We start from the raw sequence: 12,094 nt of genomic DNA, 5'->3' as shown, positions 1-12,094 counted from the left end.
TAAAGCTCGTGATAAATTTCAAATGTAATTCCGCACATTTCGAAAAACTCAGAGGTGCGAGCCGGGGTTTGAACCCACGATCCTCTGCATGAGAGGCCGTAGGTCCAACCACTCGGCTACCATGGCTTCCGGATCGGGCGGCCGGACAAACTATCATACAGCGTAAATTACATTTTTACCTACTTGTGTTGTTTGGTGTCAAATATGTAATAAAACAGTAGGGAATGTCCGTTATTATTACGCTGTGTTTATAAAATACTCTTGACCGAATGGTTACTTTTAGAACCTGGTTCACTATTCTTTGTTAAGTTCCTAAAAAAAAAAACAGAAACCTAAAGCAAACACTGAAAGGATTTAGAGAACTGTATTTATTTCTACCAAATAAACAAAGACAGTATCTTTGAACATGAAACTACCGTGAGACTCGCTCATTTAGTAAATCCGGATAACTCACGTCTTAACTCGAGTTTAGGTCGGTGTAGTGCAGTGTGTGTGTTGCGGCAGCCGCCGTCGCATTGCTCTGAGAAGAAAGGCTACGAATTAGCCCAAAACACGTCGGCTAAACTCAGTTCAAGACGCCAGTTATCCGGATTTATTTCGATTTTTATTTAAGCCGCAACGTTGTTATTCAGTGGGACCCATAAAACTACCGTGAGACTCACTCATATTAAATATATTGACCCGGATAACTCACGTCTTAAATCGAGTTTAGCTCGACATGTTTCGGGCTAATCCGTAGCCCTTCGTCTTCACATGTCGAGCTAAACTCGATTTAAGACGTGAGTTATCCGGGTCAATATATTTAATATGGGACCCATAAAAATGAAAATTTTAATGTCCAATTGAGTGTGCGAACGTTTGTGTCGTGAGCTCAGAAACATAACGTAAACCCCGTTGATATTTACGTCGGACCGACGCCGACGCACTCAAACAAGCGCGTACCTACCAAAATATTTACGAAAATACTGCTCACAATTTGGTTAAAATATAATTTTCCATGGCTCGTTCGAAGAACCAGTGAAGTGTATAGAGCTGTTGTTACCGCTTACGCCTTGAAAATATTAGTGGTAGCTTTGCAATATTTGACGACCGGATGGCTAAGTGGTTAGAGAACCTGACTACGAAGCTTGAGGTCCCGGGTTCGAATCCCGGCCGGGGCAGATATTTGTATGAATAATACGAATGTTATGATTCCGTATATTTACGCTGCAAATATTCAACATTATGCTTTAATTCGCTATATTACTTCTTCATGAAACTACACCATGAGACTCACTCACATTACGCTAAACTTGGCAGTGTATCTTATAAGATACATAATTTTAGATCATCTTTTTGTAATGTCTTAAACTTTCGTGATTTTCACTCATAGTCAAAATACCACGCACAGGACTTATCACGCTAACACACACGAGTAATATTTACTTCGACGTTTCGGCAACATTACAGTGGCCGTGGTCACGAGTAGACATCTTTTTGTATTTTTTTTAAGTTAATTTTGTTACCTCTACAAGAATCCAACGAGGCTTGAATTCACTACACTTGACTCACCTTGCCAAGTTTAGGATTAAACAAAAGTTAATCCACGGATAACTCACGTCTTAAATAGAGTTTAGCTCGACATACACTCAAACTCACAAAACTTATTGATATAAAAAACACACTAACATCATAACAAAAATACAGTAAAAACATAAATAGGAGAAGAGAGAGAAATTAGAGACGTTGCGCTGTAATGTGATGCCAAAAGGACTCATCACGTGCCCTGTAACCAGAGCTGCAGCGCTGGTTTTCAGCTGAACCCCACATACATAACACACATAACAAAAACACACACACACACACACACATAACATAATAAATTTGACATATTTCGGGCTAATTTGTAGCCCTTCTTCCTAGGAGCAACGTGACTCGGCGGCACTGCGCGCCGTTCGCTACCGCTACCCGACAAAACTAATACCGGCGAGGGCTACGAATTTTCCCGAAACCTGTCGAGCTAAACTCGATTTAAGACGTTATTCGGATTAACTTTCATTTAATATTACTTAAAAACTAGACTGTGATAGTTCTTCTTTTATATTCGTTATGTATACTACCACCATGTAGTATAATATGACAAATTATTCTTATTAATAATTTAAGTAAGAAAATATGATCCACGCTTTTAAATAAAATTGGCCTTAGAAGTAAAAAATTGTATTTAATTTATTTATTTTTTTCAAATGAGAAATAAAATCTCTCTTATGCATAAAAAATATTCAATTTTGTATTAATAAATCCTTAAACTTTTGAATATTGAGTTTGTTTATTAATTTCCTGCTGATTTCACTGTATTCGTCCTATTCGGTTAATTAGGCATTTTACCTTTGCCAGACAAAGACAGAACATAATTTTTGTATAACAGATTTTGCATAACTTTATATACTCGTAAATAAGCGGTAATTCCATGACTTGTCATACATAACACGAGAGTACCTGCACATTATTTTAGCATTTTTTTTGTATTTTTTCCATTTATTCTATATATAATTCAAAAACAATCAGTACTACTAAAAATAAACCATCCCAAGTTCGCATTAACAGCACCATATAAATATTTTCACTTTCACAGGCCAGCTCAGGTCACTGCCGAAATTCTGTCACGCGATGCCGCCATTAAGGGTTGTTTCCCCCCTTCCGCCCCCCCAGTCGGCGAATTTTACAAACTACCCGCCGTAATTCTGTTGCCCCCTTACACCCCGACCACGAATATACATAACCGGTGACGCGTCAAACGGTTTCGCTGTTCATTGCGCGCTTGAGACGTTCAACACGTAGTGATTGCTATGGAATACGCGCAATGTATCAAGACATTGCGTGAGGGCCACCAGTCGAGGGACGTTTTTGGTTCAGCCGTCGTACCCCTAACTTTTATGCGGGCCCAATTGGTTGGTTTGTTAGGGATTTTTTAATGCAGTTTTGGGGTTGTGATTTTTGGGGCGGCGGATTAGCAGCAACGTGAGATGGGTTCAAAGTTGAGTGAGGGTATTTTTTTTAGTTATTACCTACCTACTTTATAGACGTTTTACACCTTGCCTTATCGTAGGATTAGTTTACGCTGACATTTACTTAGAATAATATTTCAATTATTATATGCATTCTGCTGAAAAGTTCGGCTTGCCGCAACATTTTGTTACTCTCTCCCTTTTGCACTCGCACCCCCTATATTTTATTATTTTAGGTAGGTATTTTTTATTTATACTCGTTTCTTTTTGCAGTTTTAAAAAGTACCACTAGGTCATATAAATTGTGCCCGATATTTTACTTTTCCTTTCAACGCCATTTAAGTGCCAATTCTCAAATCATTATAAACAGGCTGTAACTTATTTAATGCATAAACATTTTTCCAAACTCGACAAATGGTTACCTAGCCATATTTAAAAGCGCTATGTGCTTTACAAAGTCCGCTAACAAAGCTTTATTTATACTGTAAGTGCGAAGCTTAGGGCGCCCCGCCCCTCTACAGGGTGTTATTAAAGTTTAACCAGATTACACGTTCCAACAAAAGATATTTTATGTAAAGCATTTTACATTTGGGTGTGAGTTTTAGCGTGTCATTGTACTGTTTGTATAGGGATAAAAGTAAATTTCGCGAAATTACACTAGATATATTTTATAGAACAGGTTACCTACATTGTTATTCGTAGGAAAATGGTGTAAGCTAGAAAGCATCAAATTATTTGTTATTAGTAGATGATCAAATATTGGCGGATTTGAGTGTAAATTAATAGCTTAGGTAAGTAAAAAAAATTGTCGTCTTTGTTTGCTATTTTTGCTCAGATAAATGCGTAAAAAGTTATGTTTTTTTAACATAACTTTAGTAAAGACAAAATTCTGCGAAAAATAAAATGAACGCGGTTGAAACTACTCCTCAGACATTTGGCCAAGCGAACTTTAATTGACTTGTGCTCGTGCAACCATGTACACACTCACGCGATTTTCTAGTTCACTTTTCTATTAATTTTCTGCCATAATTTTTTATTTACTTTGAGTTCAGAATCTTTTTATTAGAATAGTTACAGTGTATTAATTTACTGAACATGTCAGTCATCGTCGTCTTATCGATAAGAAGACGCACGCTATTTAACTTCTCGTCGCCCAGTAATGGTCAAACTGCGAATTCACGAACACACCCTGTATCTAACTTAACAACGTAAACACAACCGTATATATCGTGCGTTAACCTTATCGGTTAACTTAACTAGCTCCCACGCAGTTCAGTTAAATGTTAAGTACCTTTTAATTCTCATTTTATGTATGTGTTATAAAACTAGCGAATAAAGATTTTCTTCTAACACGCCAACATTTTAAAACTCAATGTTTGTGTGACCTGGTTTCTTGTTACTTTTGCTCTGGAATGCGCAGCTTGTAGGGTTCCGTACCCAATGAGCAGTTCTTGAAGGGAGACCGGGGATTGGCAAGCGCAGTGTAGGACGTCCATCAATGAGAAAGACGGATAATCTGGTTAAAGTCACAGGTTCACTGTAGATGCAAGCCGTTTCCAATCGAAGCAAGTGGAGGTCTGTGACAAATAGTGGTCTCATATCTAAAATACAAACTAAAATATAGATATGCACAGGTAAACCAGAATAATAAGACTAAGACCCAGGTCCTCAGCATTCCGTGCCGCGTGCCATACCGCTACACAACCACTGGACAGGAGTACAGACACGAATTTCTCCTATGCACTACATATCTCAGTTTGTTTGTTTCTTATTTAGTCACTTAAGCAGCGTCACTAGCGACATCTATGCTGTAGCCCTCATCGAGAAACTTTCAGCACTTCCATTGGAACTAACCGCCCACCCAGACAAGAGATGTCGTTATTAAGCAATCAAATTAAATAAAATCATTTTTTTTTCTGTGCATCTATATTTCAGTTTGTATTTTGGATCATCGGTTTTACGGGATGACCGTAAAAGTAACAAACATTTGGAGTTGAAATAAAAAATACAAAAAGAATCCAAAAATCAATCTTAAATAGTGGACTTCCTACGGCTACTATTATTATGATGATGATGATGATGTTCGGTGAAAGAAAAGTGGCGCGAGGAAACTTCAATATAATCTGAAAATGTTGTAACATAATAAATTTATCTGGAATTGGCTAATTACTAGTTTTAATTTGATACCCGTAATATTGTCACAATTAGGCAAAGCTCTGCGCAGGGGGCGACACTAGCGCTAACCTCCATGACGTCAGTTCTCTTTATATTTTGTCGCCATGACAGATCGTGGCCAAAGAGTATTAGTACCTATAGAAATCATGATATATTTATTAAATCATCATCATCATCCCAGCCTATATACGTCCCACTGCTGGGCACAGGCCTCCTCTCAGAACAAGAGGGCTTGGGCCATAGTTCCCACGCGGGCCCAGTGCGGATTGGGAACTTCACACACACCATTGAATTGCTTCGCAGATTTGTGCAGGTTTCCTCACGATGTTTTCCTTCACCGCAAAGCTCGTGGTAAATTTCAAATGTAATTCCGCACATGAATTTCGAAAAACTCAGAGGTGCGAGCCGGGGTTTGAACCCACGACCCTCTGCTTGAGAGGCGATAGGTCAAACCACTAGGCCACCACGGCTACTAGGCCACCACTGGATTTTCCATAGGGAATATTACTGCATAAATCTATTAAATAACATGATATTTTCATCGATAGTAACGATAGAGCTATATTTCCAAAAAATAAATTGAAATAATATGATATTATGGCATTTAAGATACTTAAAAACTGTTTACGGTTTTTTGCTAGTCACAGTTTTTGCTTTGCACTCTGACGGCAGAAAATTGCAGTAATATTCCCTATTGAAAAACCATTTCACCCCCCTCCATAGGGTAATTTTTTGTATATTTCCATTTGTTTTTCTAAGGTTTTTCTATATATTTTTCGCGGCTGCCATTTGAAATATTGTATAACCCTTTGTGCCTTCGATAGTTTTGGCGAATCTAATGATACCTCTTATTTTGAAAATCGTCCAGTCGTTTAAGCTACACATATAAAATAAGAAATAGACATACTACGCTTTTCTCGAAAAACATAACGCTCTATCGGGAAATCAGGTAATAAAAAGTATTATAACGTCACTGTTATTGTTTTTCCCCAGCAATTTCAAGTTCGTTAGTCACTTATCAAGATGCTGGCTAACCTTTTTCAGATTTTGAAAAACAATTACCTTTCAGCCGATAAGCTCTGCAAGTGACAAATTAGTTATTTTACTTACAACAAATAGAGCAAAACCACCCTTATTTGTACGGGACTGTGGTTTATTTTAATTTAAGCTAAAACTAGAGTGTTTCAGAAAACAATCGTTACGATAAAGGCAATCCATCATGCGGCCATAAATGGATTTTTTTCGTTGAAGACCGATTTATGTAGAAGTTTAACCGTTTGAGGTGAAAGAGGTTTTGATATAGGCCATGTACATACTCTCATTTACTACTACTACCTGAAATTACATTCCTTCCCCATGTGAATTAAGTCATGGACTTCATTGACGTTGCATGAAAAACAACTATGCCAAACATGACTCCAAAACCAGCGCTTCCACCTGAAGTAATTGGAAGTCTATGGTAAGGCCCGTGTTCAACAGTGAACGCCGTACCATAGTAAAAGAGAACAAGTAGGTCCACTCCGACCCTTTAGGAGACTTAAGTGCCTACTCCGGCGCACACGCTTAGGGTTGTCGACGTCTATTTAAGATTAATTACCTACCGGCAAATAATTTTAGTACAAAAGTTAACTTAAAATTGTCTAATGTCAGTGTCTAGAGAAACCAGACAGATTCTATGCCGTTATATTATTATTATACTAAATTTAAATTTATAAATACATACTGTATACTACTATCATGTTTACCTACACATAATACTATAACTATATTGTTTATAGGTAGGATATTATTTTTTATGTGTCCTTTCACGAAACTATTACAGTACACTTATATACCACTAATTAACAACTATACCTAATACAAAAATACGTAAGTACGTGTACGCGAACGTAAAAGGTGATCATCTCGCGAAGCGAGCGCAAGACGAGCGAGCTACAATCGAAACGTACGGCGCCGACGGCAGCGCAGACTTGACTAAAGAAAACTTAATCCTTCTTAAATTATCAGTGTGTGCGTGCGACGGGTGCGTGCGTACCGGCGCCAACCGGCGCGCACACATTTAAGCCGCTCGATGTACTTTTGTTCGTAGTGAGCCTACTTGTTCTCTTTTACTATGTTCGTACGGTTGATAATATGTTGATGATAATGATGGTCTGGCGTATGTTAAGGACGAATTTTGCAGGAGCCTGTATGAGGATGGGTTATGTTTAAAACAGTGGACGTCCTAAGACTGATACGATGGTGATAGATAAATAACCTAACCCACAAAAAGTTGGAAACCCCCGACATTGTCACTTCAAAGTTCAATATCTCAAAAACAGCTGAACCGATTTTGATAAAACATATTTAAGAACCATCGCTAGTAAACCTGCTTTCAAACAAAAAAAACCGCATTCAACCTCGTCTGTATACCACGTAAAATACCCAAATAAACTTTTTCATTTTAATTTTCGTTTTCAAATCGGTCCACCCGTTTAAGAGCTACGGTGCCACAGACAGACACCGTCGTTTGCGTCGGGGGCTAAAAAAACTTTACGATGAGTAAAAAAAGATCATTTTACCTCTAAGTTTAGCTCTAGTTTTAGCTAGGAAAAGCTCTTCAAAGTTCCCTAAGCCTATAACACACCAATAACTACTTCCTGAGCAGCCCCAGAACTTAAAGTGAGACTCAATACCGATACCATTAGCATAGGATCGATAGGGAGCGGGCCGTACTAGGCACCACGGAGGGGGTTATAGCTCTTGTATACTCGTATATCTTTTTTATTATATTGGTAAACAAAACGGGGTTAGGTAATAAGACTGTTTGCAGAAGATTCTGTTAATTTGTTAATTTTTTTTTATTCAACTGGATGGCAAACGAGCAAGTGGGTACGCCTAAGAGATCACCACCGCCCATAAAAATCTGTAACACCAGGGGCCTAAACTGGCCAAATCATTCAATGGCGGTTTTCATGATATGCCTAGGAATTTCACGATCTGCCTAAACGTCGCTAGGCAAATCGTTAAACAGTGAGTTTTGAACGATATGGCGGATGTCCCTTGGCCAATTCATGAAAAGGCGCCATTTCACGATATGCCTAGGAATTTCGAGATCTGGCGGATTTTACGATCGGCCGCCGGCATATACATAATTTTAAATTAACAGTTAAGCTACATCTTTCAAGAACCGAGAATTAACAAGCTACTGGTAACGCGTTCTGCGAAACGGCTGCCCGCTGCGCTCACAGTGCAAATCAATTCTTCAACAATCTCTGGATTAAAGGTGAAAAACTTAAGTATAGACCGTTTTATCTAACGCGCTGAGGTTCGCAATCGCATTCACCGTCTCTTTCTACCCTCGTCTAATGCCGTACCTATATGACAGAAAAAGTGGTGGAAACAATTGTGATTCCAAGTGTGTTAGACAATAAGCCTCTGTTGTATGTATGTACTGTATTGTATACTATTAAAAAAAATAGAGGCCACGGAGTTTCATTGGTAAAACATAAATATTAATAATATAAATAAATATAAACCTCTGATCAAATAAATATCACACAAACTGCGGCAATTCAACACAACACTTACTACTAAGCATACAGGCATATCACGGGACACTACACTATGCACTATGGATACAGGCAATGGATAAACATACTTATATAGATAAATACATACTTAAATACATATTAAACGAAGGACTCAGAGGTGCGACCCCCCTCCCAACCTTTTGAGAGGCCATAGGTCAAAACACTAGGCTAATAATACCTCTAATAAAGAGATAACACTAGGCTCTATAACCTCATGTTTATTTTTTGCCAAAATTTTCAAAAACTGAATTTGAAAATAAATATCGAAGTTAAGCACAAAATTTCACGTTAACCTGTAGTCAAATACAAACTGACTTTTAGAGGAGAAATGACGTTTTGCCTCAAGCTGAAACAGAGACGCTTCGCTCGCGCACGCGCGGTCGCTCACTAAGGTAAGCAGCTCGTAAACCCCAATAACTTGTAATTATTTCACCTCCAACAATTCACGTCATCGATTCCTTAAAGGCGCTCCCCATAAACCATGCACCGCCCCCTACTGTTTTTTATATTCGATTCTTGTACGGAATAAAATTATAAGCCGCATTTATAACTCACCAGTTGATATATACGTTGGTAGCGGACGTATGCTAATATGTTTTTTTTTATATTGACGATTTACGCGACCAATTATCGAATACTGATTTGTATGTTAGTTTACTATGAGGCTCTTTTGTTTTTTGTTTGATTTGGAATCGGAAAGTTAGTTAATGGTAAGGTTATCTCGTGGGTAACAGGGGACTTGTGTCTAGCATAGTTCAAGACTGTATGTTTCAAAGTCAAAGTCAAAATATCTTTATTCAATTTAGGCTACAACAAGCACTTATGAATGTCAAAAAAAAACTACCACCGGTTCGGAAAAACCTCTGCTGAGAAGAATCCGGCAAGAAACTCAACGAGGTATATATTTTTTTAAACAGATTAAGCTTAAGATTTAAAGCTTTAACCCGCGAAACCATTAGATTTGGCAGTCGGACTTGTTTACGGTGTATGACGAATACTTGTGCAAAATGTATCTCTAGACCTAGTGTTTAAAAACATTCCCTTATCTAGTGGCAATATCGCACATATACCTAGACACATACATCCAACGAAACTTGACATTTAAATTTAGAATAAAAAATATACATGCAAGTCGTTTTACAGCACAATTAAATAAAATTGAAAGCTCTATTATTAGTAGCACTCAAGCTTAAACTAAGTTTAATGACTAAACCGAGCATTGTTTTGTTCTGGTAAGTGGCCATTTGCTCTGATTTAATTTTTTGCTGCAAGTCTTTATGTAGTCACGTGAATCTATGAAAGTAGGTCATAATGACAACTTACACGCTAAACACAGTAATCTGTCACGAACATTTAACTGTTTCCTTGTCTGATCTCATCATCATCATGTCAGCCGAATGACGTCCACTGCTGGACTTAGGCCTCCCACAAGGCTCACCACTCTGACCGGTCTTGCGCTTTCCGCATCCACCGCGATCCCGCGATCTTAACCAGGTCGTCGCTCCATCTTGTTGGAGGCCTACCGACAGCTCGTCTCCCGGCCCTCTTCTGACCCCATCGGCCATCAGTCCTATGAGCATGTGTCCCGCCCACTGCTACTAGTGCTACTTCAGTTTCGCAATGCTTCGGGCTATGTCGGTAACCTTAGTTCTACTGTGGATATCATCATTTCTGATTCTATCCCGCAGATCTCACTTGCCTGATCTATTCTGTTTCATAAAAAGGGATGAAATTGTACACTGACCACTCTCACTAGTTATTATTTGGCAGATCTTTTGGCACGATTTGGAATGTCGCTGTGTCATTTAAACGAAAACTAGACGCAGCGTATTAACTTTTATAAAGGGAAAAAGTCAAAATATCTTTATTCAATTTAGGCTATAACAAGCACTTATGAATGTCAAAAAAATCTACCACCGGTTCGGAAAAACTCCGGCAAGAAACTCAACGAGGTACTGTATACTTCCTCCTTAGAACGCCACAATGAACAACAGATACATTATTATGTAGCGAACTTCCTCTCTTTCTTCTCGTTTAAGACTTTATAAAATTTAATTTCATATGATAGTTACATAGTGATAAGCAAATAAATAAAAAATCTTTCTAAGAGAACGGTGTATTTAACTACTTCTAAATTGTTTTTTTTTATATTTTTTCCAGTACAGAAATATTACACAGTTATAAGAAATTTGTTTGGCACACGATTAAATACTTAATATCTGAGAGAAGAAGCTTCACTCAAGTTAAAATTAAAAAAAAAACGAGTTTTCTGAGAGATGAAACCAAGCCACTCGTAGATCTACTCATTGTTCACCACTGAAAACCCTCACATAGCTTATTTAATCAAAATAATCGTATAACTGTTTCATTGCTCGTTTGAGCTTATTACGTTAGCATTCATTTCATTTTAAACACGTTTTATTCCTTTTCTAAACATTACAAATATCGCCTAAGGTTTATACAGAGAAGTATTGAACGATAATAAATCTGTACAGTAGCTAAACTACTAGTTCATCCAACAAAATACCGAACACTCAAGTTTCTTATCACGACTAAGTTCTACGATTAAATCAAAATCGACTCCGATATCGATTACTTTACCAGGATCCAGAACATTTATTAATACGTGTTGTTGTAATAAAATCGGCTGACAGCATTAAATACTGGTAGGGCATCGCATTTATTAGTAATCGATACATCGGTATCGGTATGCATATCGATTCTAAAGCAGATTACTCGATGTATGCCGATACGGGGATATTTTGTAGTGCTAATGCATGCTTAGTTCGATGAAATAGAACTATCAACGATGCTTTGTGGTGTTAGTATGTAGATAAGTAGTTATTTATCTTCGCCTCTTGTCCAGTACAAGTGGTCACAAATCACTTGGTTGAGGCGTATGCCAACCTGTCGCTAATGTTTTATATTGTAGATACATAAGCTACGCAATTTACAAATGTCCAGGGATTCAATTTGAGATACATAACATAACATACGGGTATAAAACGTTGTTCATTCTTGAGGCCTTATTGTCTAAGCGCTCGCATTCTCCATCTCTTTTTACCCTCATCCTATACCGTGAGACAGAAAGCAGCAGTGATAACGATTGTGATTCCAATTGCGTTAGACAATAATGCCCCTGTTCAGATAAAATCCCACTCGTTTGTGTAATCTTTACACTGTGTTTATTTTGATTTCCGTTAACTTCTACAGACAGCTCGTTCATTTATAGAAACTACCTGGTAAATATATGGGCAATCCAAAAAACAAAAATATTGTATGAGCGAGACATAATTGTCTCCAAACTGTATTTAATTAAACCATAGGAAATACCCCCGTCTCCAATACGACCTACCTATT

General features: G+C 37.8%; 1 protein-coding gene across 1 annotated transcript in view; it reads right to left on the bottom strand.

Annotated features, from left to right (window-relative positions):
• Positions 1–12,094, bottom strand: part of ss (aryl hydrocarbon receptor spineless) — a gene marked incomplete at its 3' end in the record, with an annotated part of 196,535 nt that overhangs the window by 100,058 nt on the left and 84,383 nt on the right.

Source organism: Choristoneura fumiferana, chromosome 20 (assembly GCF_025370935.1).
Source record: "Choristoneura fumiferana chromosome 20, NRCan_CFum_1, whole genome shotgun sequence".
NCBI lineage: Eukaryota > Metazoa > Arthropoda > Insecta > Lepidoptera > Tortricidae > Choristoneura > Choristoneura fumiferana.
The sequence above is the reverse complement of the archived record's forward strand: the minus strand, read 5'-3'. Positions and strand labels throughout refer to the sequence as shown.